The sequence below is a fragment of the Somniosus microcephalus genome, chromosome 28 (assembly GCF_052327205.1).
Source record: "Somniosus microcephalus isolate GS21.2 chromosome 28, FLI_Smic_1.0, whole genome shotgun sequence".
In the NCBI taxonomy this organism is placed as follows: Eukaryota; Metazoa; Chordata; class Chondrichthyes; order Squaliformes; family Somniosidae; genus Somniosus; species Somniosus microcephalus.
In genome coordinates this window covers 14,645,561-14,656,295 of record NC_141014.1, presented here as the reverse complement: position 1 = coordinate 14,656,295, position 10,735 = coordinate 14,645,561, and the positions used below count along the sequence as shown (strand labels likewise).

Here is a 10,735-nt window from a genome sequence, read left to right as displayed (position 1 = left end):
GGGATCAAGGGATATGGGGAGAAGGTAGGGACCGGGTACTGAATTTGGATGATCAGCCATGATCTCATTGAATGGCGGAGCAGGCTCGAGGGGCCGAATGGCCTACTCCTGCTCCTATCTTCTATGTTTCTATGTTAATGGACACTCACAGTCATCAAATAATTTAAGAAGCATAAAGTGACTGCTTTGGGAAATTCCACGATCCATGATCACGCTGCCCGACCCAAGCAGAAAATTCCATTGTGTCAAGTCACTTCCTTGTTCGTTCTCGTGACAGAATTCCTGAGAGAGTCATCACTCTCTCTTGAATGTCTAACCCTGATCCAAGGCTGGTGCAGATAGCACACAGGTTCAATTATACAATCCCTATTGTATAATCCAGGAACACCGGAGCCGGGAGTGTGTCACGTCTGGCCTGTTGAGTGTGCCTCAACAGTGTAGGCCGGGCTTCCATGGCACCGCTTACAGTGAGTCAGAGGATGTGCTGATGTTATGCTATGTTACGCAGAGTGTGTTATCATCCAGTACAGCTGCTGCGATCGCTTCTGCAGAAAAATACCAACGCCATTGCCTCTCTTATCTTCTTTCCTATTAATTTTCCTGTCATTCTTTACAACAACCACAAGATGCATTTATATAGCACCTTTTAAAAATTTGTTTATGGGATGTGGGCGTCGCTGGCAAGGCCAGCATTTATTGCCCATCCCTAATTGCCCCTTGAGAAGGTGGTGGTGAGCCGCCTTCTTGAGCCGCTGCAGTCCGTGTGGTGAAGGTACTCCCACAGTGCTGTTGAGGAGGGAGTTCCAGGATTTTGACCCAGCGACGATGAAGGATCGGCGATATACCTCTAAGTCAGGATGGTGTGTGACTTGGAGGGGAACTTGGAGGTGGTGGTGTTCCCATGCATCTGCTGCCCTTGTCCTTCTAGGTGGAAGAGGTCGTGGGTTTGGGAGGTGCTGTCGAAGAAGCCTTGGCGAGTTGCTGCAGTGCATCTTGTAGATGGTACACACTGCAGCCACGGTGCGCCGATGGTGGAGGGAGTGAATGTTTAAGGTGGTGGTTGAGGTGCCAATCAAGTGGGCTGCTTTGTCCTGGATGGTGTCGAGCTTCTTGAGTGTTGTTGGAGCTGCACTCATCCAGGCAAGTGGAGAGTATTCGATCACACTCCTGACTTGTGCCTTGTAGATGGTGGAAAGGCTTTGGGGAGTCAGGAGGTGAGACACTCACCGCAGAATACCCAGCCTCTGACCTGCTCTTGTTGCCACAGTATATTAATGTAGTAAAACATCCCAAGGCGCTTCTGAGGGACGTTATCAAACACAATTTGACACCGAGCCAAATAAGGAGGTATTAGGACAGGTTGGTCAAAGAGTCAGGTTTTAAGCAGCGTCTTAAAGGCGGAGAGAGAGGCGGAGAGGTTTCGGAAGGGAATTCCAGAGCTTAGGGCCCAGGCAGCTGAAGGCACGGCCGCCAATGGTGGAGCGATGAAAATCCGGGATGCGCAAGAGGCCAGAATTGGAGGAGCACAGAGATCTCGGAGGGTTGTAGGGCTGGAGGAGGTTACAGAGATAGGGAGGGGCGAGGCCGTGGAGGGATTTGAAAATAAGGGTGAGAATTTTAAATTTGAGGGGAGCCAATGTAGGTCAGGAGTTGGTGGAATGCATACAAGTGAAAGAGAAAGTGGAGGCCCGGCACTCTGGGCTAACAGAAGGTGAAGAGGTGAGGTTGGGAGAAAGTAGGGGTGATGGTGATAGTGGTGATGGGGATTAGCATAAGGACAGCAGAGGGCCCCAACTGGTGCCAGATCTTCAGAGGGTGAGATCACACACTGGTTCTGCTGCAGAGGACTCAGATGCTGGCTTTGAGGGGCCAGGTTGATGGGCATCTACCAGGGAACGCCAGCTCCCACATCATTAGGTGTGGCCACGCCTGCTCTGAGAGCACCGGAGAGTGTTGAGGTTCAGGAGCACTCAGAAATGGCCTCGGCTCCGTAAGGACACCTGGGGATTAGGAGAGCTGGAAGGGCGGGTGGGGGGGGGGGGTCATACATGAAGAATGGCCTCTTGGGTGGCGTACAGGTGTCAGCCGTGGTTCAGTTGGTAGCACTCTCACCTCTGAGTCAGAAGGTCGTGGGTTCAAGTCCCACCCCAGGGACCTGAGCACATAATCCAGGCTGACACTCCATTGGAGTACTGAGGGAGTGCTGCACTGTCGGAGGTGCCGTCTTTCGGGTGAAATGTCTGTACTCTCAGGTGTACGTAAAAGATCCCATGGCACTGTTGGAAGAAGAGCAGGGGAGTTGTCCTCGGTGTTCTGGCCAATATTTACTCATTAACCAGCATGACTAAAACAGATTGCTTGGTGATTATCACAGTTCTGTTTGTGGGAGCTTGCTGTGCGCAAACCTTGGCTGCCACATTTCCTACAACAGTAACTACACTTCAAAAGTACTTCATTGCTTGCGAAACGCTTTGGGACATCCTGAAGGTGTGAAAGGTGCTGTAAAAATGCGGGTCTATCTTCTGTTCTTACTGGAGGGCTGCTAACATCAGTGGAAACGTAGCCCATTATCACAGAATGATGCAGCACACAAGGAGGCCATTTGGCCCACGTGTCTATGACTCACTGCAGCAGTGGAGAGGAAAAGAAGATTCAAAATACAGAAAGGGAGTATCAGTCAAAGAATCAGTGCCACGGTTGCGGAGTGTGAGCAAGTGGTGAGCCTGAGGTGTATTACTGGGAAGTGATCGGGCCACTATCCCAGCGGCTACAGGAACGAGAGAAAACGCTGGAGATGCACAGCAGGGCAATAAGCATCTGAAAGAAAAATGTTGGGTTCACGTTCAAGTTGAGACCCTTCATCAGAACGACAGCTGGGTGAGTGCTGAATGTCACAGAGACAATGGGGGGAGAGATCGCGAGGAAACCTAAAGGAGAAAGGACCGAGACTCCAGCCGGAATCTGTGGGGAATGTGTTGCAGGCGGGAGCTGTGAAAACAGGTGTTGGCAAATAGAGAATGACAAGCAAGGAGGGGAAAGGGAAACCCAGTGAGCAGAGCAATGGGGCCAAAGCATGACGCACAAAAGGAATGTATTCAAGGCTGCCAACACTTGGAATAGAAACTGGCAACGAATCAAATAGCAGAGATAAAAAGGAGAACCATGGCCGGGGTTTTGTTAGCTGTCCAGCACGGTACATCAATAAGACTGTGCATCCATACAACCTGCAGTACCTGGCAAAGTTTGTCTGATAACGCTCCTGTGAAGCGCCTTGGGAACGTGTACTATGTTAATCCAGGCTGACCCTCCCAGGGCAGTGCTGAGGGAGTGCTGCACTGTCGGAGGTGCCGTCTTTCGGATGAGACGTTAAACCCAGGCCCCGTCTGCTCTCTCAGGTGGACGTAAGAGATCCCACGACCACTATATCGAAGAAGAGCAGGGGAGTTCTCTCCGGTGTCCTGGGGCCAATATTTATCCCTCAAATCAACACCACTAAAAACAGATTATCTGGTCGTAATCACATTGCTGTTTGTGGGAGCTTGCTGTGCACAAATTGGCTGCCGCGTTTCCCACATTACAACAGTGACTACACTTCAAAAAGCACTTCATTGGCTGTAAAGCACTTTGGGACGGCCGGTGGTCGTGAAAGGCGCTACAGAAATGCAAATTGTTGTTGTTGTAATTATCTGCAAGTTACGGCCCCCTAATTCTTGTACTGAGAAAGGGAATCAGCACTGGGGAAGGAATGGGGAATTGGTAGTGCTGATAGACACCACAACATTCAGCCTCCTGAACGAATCTGGCGGAATGAAAATCGCCTCTCTCTGTTGCAGTTGAGGGCCGGAAGTAAAGTGAATGTGGGGCAGTGGAACCCAGCAGGGCGGAGTCGGCAGCAGAGTGCCACCCGTCGTTCAGCACCAGCTGGTATGAGATTAGTGAGCTCATTCACTGATGTGGTGAAAGGCGATGGTCCCACAGGTGCAGTAGGGGACACGCTGCTCAGGGGTCAACTTTCGTTATTGGGGTAGAGAGAGCGAGATCCTGGCCCTCCGTCTTTGCGTACACCTGACCAGCAAGAGTTGTGGCTGGAATAACAACAGAAAATGCTGGAAAAACTCAGCAGGCCAGGCAACATCCGTGGAGAGAAATTAAAAGTCGACGTTTCGGGTCGAAACCCTTTTTCAAAACTGGAAAGGAAATAAAATAGATCGAAGGCCGGGCTGCGATAAAACAAAAGAGAAGTAAAGAGACATTAAGAGGTATTCAAAACCAGATGAGCTGGTGATAGGACAGTGGAGACAAAGATGGCTCAGATTAGGTGTGAAGTGTACTGGCAGGATGAGAGACAGCTGCCATGTGGGAGAGAGAAAAAAAAGGAAAGGGGGTGGGGGAAAGGGAAGACCCAAAACAAAGGGGTGGAAAAGAAATATATAAGTAAAAATGTAATAGGGGCCGAGGTTATGATCTGAAATTGTTGACCTCGATATTGAGTCCGGAAGGCTGTAAAGTGCCTAATCGGAAGATGAGGTGCTGTTCCTCAAGTTTACGTTGAGCTTCCGTGGAACAATGCGCATCTGCAGTATTTTGCTATCGTACTAGAGTTGTGGCTGGCACTGGTTACACAGATGAAGATGGAATTTTTTCCCATCGCTGATGGTCCATAGAACGCACGGCACAGAAACAGGCCATTCGGCCCAACTGGTCCGTGCCGGTGTTTATCCTCCACACCAGCCTCCTCCCATCTTTCTTCATCTAACCCGATCAGCATAACCTTCTATTCCTTTCTCCCTCATGCAACTATCTGCTTCCCCTTAAATGCATCTATACTATTCACCTCAACCACTCCCTGTGGTAGCGAGTTCCAGATTCTCACTACACGAGACGTTAAACCGAGGCCCCGTCTGCCCTCTCGGGTGGATGTGAAAGATCCCACGGCACTAATTCGAAGAAGAGCAGGGGAGTTCTCCCTGGTGTCCTGGGGCCGATACTTACTCTCAATCAACATAACAAAAACAGATTATCTGGTCATTATCACATTGCTCTTTGTGGGATCTTGCTGTGCGCAAGTTGGCTGCCGCGTTTCCCACATTACAACAGTGACTGCACTTCAAAAAGTACTTCATTGGCTGTAAAGTGCTTTGGGACGTCCGGTGGTCGTGAAAGGCGCTATAGAAATGCAAGTCTTTCTTTCTAACGAAGTCTACAGCTCCCTCAGCCTTAACACCATCTGAATCACATCCAACCCCAGCCCAATAGCTTGCGTGGGTGAATTAGTGCAAGATAGGACTGGACTATGAACAGGGTAAGTGACTTGTTGCAGTTAGTGATGCGTTATCACTCGGAGCAGCATTTTACACAGAATTGTAAATCAATGCAGAAATTCATTGGCGTTGTCGTGGGCAACCATTTGCTCGATTCTGATTAACAAAAGCAAAATACTGCAGATGCTGGAAATCGGAAATAAAAACAGGAAATGCTGGAAATACTCAGGAGGTCAGGCAGCATCTGTGGAGAGAGGAACAGAGTTAACGTTTCAGGTCGATGACCTTTCGTTAGAACTGGAAAAAGTTAGAGATGTAACAGGTTTTAAGCAAGTAGAGAGGCAAGGAAAGGGGCGGGGGGGAGAAAAAGAACAAAAGGGAATAAGGAATTGTGATAGGGTGGACAGCAGGAATGATTAAATGACAAAAGGGATGATGACGCAAGGCAAAAGGGGGTGGTAATGGGGCAAGTAAAGAAATAAAAGATGGGTCTGGAGGAGCTAACAGCAGAATCATTACCAGCACCCGCTGTCCGAAAAAATTGGGGGCAGAGGTTAGCTTTAAACTGTGGCCTCAGCCCACTGTAACCTGGGATGAGAGGGCTGTCCTATGAAGAGAGATTGATTAGAATCGCCCTATATTCTCTGGAGTTTAGAAGAATGAGAGGTGATCTTACTGAAACGTATAAAATTCTTAAGAGGGCTTGACAGGGTAGATGCTGAGAGGCTGTTTCCCCTGGCTGGAGATTCCAGAACCAGGGGTCGGACTGAGAAGTTTCTTCACTCAGAGGGTTGGAATTCTCTGCCCCAGAGGGCTGTGGATGCCCCGTCATGAGTATATTCAAGACTGAGATCGATAGATTTTTGGACTCTAGGGGAATCAAGGGATTTGGGGATCGGGCAGGAAAGAGGAGTTGAGGTCGATGATCAGCCATGATCTTATTGAATGGCGGAGCAGGCTCGACGGGCTGGATGGCCCACTCCTGCTCCTATTTCTTATGTTATTAACCTGGATTGTGACTGTGCCACCAGCTCTCTTCATAAAGGGTCTGGAGAGCTGGCAGTGAGAGCGCTGTGTCTCCGGGTAAGGGCAGTGTTAGACTCCACTGAACCTCTCGAGCACTTCTTCTACTTTTCAGGCAACTCATTGCCTCAGTTTCACGCCTAATCGTTGCTGAGACACAAACGGTTCAACACTTGAGTTTTCACTCGCATTTAACAAATTTATTTTCTGGTTTGGTCTACAATGAAAATACTCTTCAGGATAGTACAATAATTTCGTATCACACAGTAGCCTCCTCGATACATCATCAGCTGCCTGCTGTGCTTCACACTTCTCACCCACGTTACTGTAACTTTTTAATGCATTTTAAACTGGGTTGTGTGTCAATTTGTAACCCGTGGTATCAACAGGGAAGAACGGAGTTCTTTGCCCAAGGCTGTGAGCTTCCATCTGATGTAGAAAACACTGACTTAGTTGAAGCATATTTATAAATGGAACAGGCAGCTTGAAATGTGGAGTCTCCGATACCCATGCCATATGGTGGCATGTTTGTGTGGGATTCTCACGCACGAACGCTGCCACTCTACCATGGCATGGCAGAGAATGGAGGCTAGGCACTTCCACTCGGGGGGGGGGGGGGGGGGGGGAGTGGGTAGACGGAGTCAGCCCCAGGCTGCTCCTACGATAGCTGGTCAGAGAGCGGCAGGCACAGAGGCGTAACAACAACTTGCATTTCTATAACGCCTTTGACGCAGTGAAACGCCCCAAGGCGCTTCACAGAAGCGATTATCAAACTAAATTTGACACCGAGCCACATAAGGAGATAGTAGGGCAGGTGATCAAAAGCTTGGTCAAAGAGCTTTCAAGCAACATCTTAAAGGAGGGGAGAGAGGCAGAGAGGTTTAGGGAGGGAATTCCAGAGCTCAGGGCCCAGGCAGCTGAAGGCACGGCCACCAATGGTGGAGCGATTAAAATCAGGGATGCGCAAGAGGCCAGAATTGGAGGAGCGCAGAGATCTTGGAGGGTTGTAGGGCTGGAGGAGGTTACAGAGCTACGAGGCCATGGAGGGATCTGAAAACAAGGATGAGAATTATAAAATCGAGGCGTTGCTGGATTGGGAGCCAACGTAGGTCAGCGAGCACAGGGGTGATGGGTGAACGGGACTTGGTGCGAGTTAGGACATGGGCAGCCGAGATTTGGATGAGTTCCAGTTTATGGAGGGTGCAGGTGAGAGGCCGGCCAGGAGAGCGTTGGAATAGTCGCGTGTGGAGGTAACAAGGGCATGGGTGAGGGTTTCAGCAGCAGGCGGACTGAGGCAGGGCTGGAGACGGGCAATGTTATGCAGGTGGAAGTAGGCGGTCTTGGTGATGGAGAGGTTATGGGGTCGGAAGCTCAGCTCGGGGTCAAATAGAACACCGAGGTTGCGAACAGTCTGGCTCAGCCTCAGACAGTGGCCAGGGAGCGGGATGGGAGTCGGTGGTTAGGGAACGGAGTTTGTGTCGGGAACCTAAGACAATGGCTTTGTTCTTCCCAATATTTAACTGGAGGAAATTTCTGCTCATCCAGGACTGTATGTCGGACAAGCAGCGTGACATATTAAAGGCAGTGGAGGGGTCTGCTTGCTTCCAAGCTGATATTCCTAGCAATGGAAGAATGGAAGACTGAAATTGAGTTGTATCAGATTTGGAAGTTCAGGAGCGGAGCTGGACAGGCTCACAATGACCCAAGGCACTACGGGCGATGGACCAGCCAGCCTGATTCATTAATGGTTGAGGGATGGATCTATCACTGGAGGCTGCGACTTTTCCCAGGTAACTCTCCAAGCCAATGCCGAAAAGGCGGAGATGGTCATGGCTGGACAAGCAGTGCAAAGGTTACCTGCTGGTGAACTGTGAAGCTTTAGCTGATTTAACTTCAACAGTTGAAGCTTCCTAAGCCTTGGCTTGGGGCCAGTGTGCAGCTAAACTTTCTGGACTTGGGTTAATGGGAGTTGTCCACACAAGACCGTGTGCACTCCATATTGAGCAAACAGACACCTTAAGTGCATGGATTTCACTGTAGTTTTGGCTTGGAAACTCTTAATCACGGTGATGGACATGTTAGATATCTAGCTTACCAAAAATAACTGAATAGGACCCTCTATCCCTCCTTGTGATTTTGTCACTCATAGGTTATGAAGTCCTCCCCTGCTGCCATCATGTATCCTCTACTTACAAGACTAAAGATATTTATAAAAGTTGAGCCTACATAGCACCTACAACCTCCCGCTATTCTGTTAGCATCTATCGGAGACTCTCATTATAGGTTCTTGCTACCAGGCTGCGGAGATTCAGTAGCTGGTGATCCATCTGGAGGTGCCTGGGTGTGGCTATCGGGGAGGGCAGGATCAGGTTTGGCTGCTATGACCCCGTGGCCAATAACCAGGCAGCGCTCATGTCTAGGCTCACACATGAAATATGGCCACTTGGATAAGGTACCAGGAGATAGACGCAACCCATGGAACCATGCCTCGGCAGAGACAGCACGCTCTGGAAAGGAGCGAGGCGAGAAAAGCTCAAAGAAATTTCTCACTGTCCTTCGTGTCATGTGACTTTCAACAAACGTCCTCTGACACCACCATGGCAGATACTCCGCATACCTAGGTGACCTCTCCTCCTAACGTTCGGTTTCCGGTTGGGCAAGGGTATTAAGGGTTATGGAACCAAGGCGGGCAAGATGGAGTTAAGGTACAGATCAGCCATGATGAAACTGAATGGTGGAAGAGGCTCGAAGGGCTGAATGGCCTCCTCCTGTTTAGATGTTCCTGTACGTAGTCTAACTGCTGGGTTTGAGGGAGCTTCTAGGCTGTGACATAATATCGTGATGGGGCAAGTTCATAAAAAACACATAAGCAATTATCAAAAACTCATCCATTGTGTCACAGCCTTGCAACATGTTCCATCCAAATAGTATTTTACACAGCATTTAACAGTAGTAATAAACTTATTTTTAAAAAACTTTAAAAAAAATGTTTTCTTTTTCCTTGAACACATTGTTTACATAGAGTGGGTGAAGGGACTGCTGAATGTCCTCTTACTTTGAGCTGATGCCCCAGCGAGGGTTGCCAACTCTTCAGGACGGCTCTGGTTGTCTCCAGGAATTGGGTGAGCACGTCCAGGGAGAGGGGGGGAAATCACCGAGGCAGTTAAAAAAAAACTTTCAAAACTTTTATTATTTATAAAAATGTTGGGTGTTGGGAAAGAGAAGGCTGCTTGACCGATGGTCAAGAATCATCCAATCAGGTAACGCAGAGTCTGCTGGCTTTCCAATTGGCTGGGATTGGCGGGGGAGCCGCCTGATGGACATGTCGGACGACCAATGGCGGGTGTCCAGTAGAGTGGGGGCGGGGCAGCGGCCTCCCAGCAAGTAGCTGTTGCTGAAAAAATCCGGTCAGCAACTCGTAGGCCTGAAAGCCTGCAGCAGCATAACGTTACTATGGCAACAGCTAGGCGAGGCCTTTTGATGGAGGGTAGTGAGGGGGGTGAACAGGGTCCAAAGGCAGCAAGGTATTAAAATTGATAACCTGTGTGCATACACATATATATATATATATTCAGTTTTAATTTCACAGCAGTGATCCACATTCGGAGAAGTTATTTAAAAAAAATAGAAGGACAAAGGCACGGAGCAAGTCTTCCTCGCGCGTCCTCATTCACAGGGAATTCCACCACCTTGGATCGGTGCTGAAGGCTTGATCTTTGGGTCTAACTTCTCTTCCTCTGTGGTGGAGCCAGGGGAGAGGGGTCTGTGAGGGAAGGCAAGAGCAAACAAAAAGTTGGATCAGTGGCTTTCCCTTCACCCTTTAAAAAAAATGTTACAACATTCTCAATTCTTTCTCTCTCTGCGCTCAGCTCGGCCTCACTGCCGGGGCGATTTAAACCCAGCGGCAGCATCTTGGCTCAAGTATCGTAACGGGTGTCCAAACTATTGCTGTTGTCCACACGTGGCTCCTGAGGCCTGAAGATCTTTGAAGCCCAGACCTACTTATGCACCCGAATGTTGCCAGGGCTCCAAGGGTTAAATTGTGAGGAGAGATTGCATGAACTAGGCTGGTCTTCCCTGGAATATAGGCGGTTAAAGGGTAATATGATTGAGATCTTTAGAATTTTGAAAGGAACTGATAGGGTAGATGGAGAGAAACGTTTTTCCGCAGGTTGGGGAATCTAGGACAAGGGGCATAACCTTAAAATCAGAGCCGGGCCATTCAGGAAAGAAGTTAGGAAACACTTCTTCGGTTGTAAGAGTGTGGAACTCTCTCCCACAAAAAAGCAGTAGATGCCAGCTCAATTAATCATTTTAAATCAGAGATCGATAGATATTTGCTAGTCAAGGGTATTTCGGGACATGGAGCTGAAGTAGGTGGGTGGAATTAAGCCATGATCTCACTGAATGGCAGAACAGGCTCGAGGGGCTGAATGGCCTCCTCCTGTTAC

The 10,735-nt window shown here is 49.1% G+C and overlaps 1 protein-coding gene across 1 annotated transcript in view; it reads right to left on the bottom strand.

The window, feature by feature from the left end:
• Positions 1-6,462: 6,462 nt before the first annotated feature.
• The window catches only part of LOC147098983 (uncharacterized), a 411,709-nt gene continuing 407,436 nt past the window's right edge, over positions 6,463-10,735 (bottom strand). The window contains exon 33 of the mRNA XM_085969501.1: positions 6,463-10,047. The gene's annotated coding sequence lies outside the window, so the exon portion shown is untranslated. The remainder of the gene's footprint in view (positions 10,048-10,735) is intronic.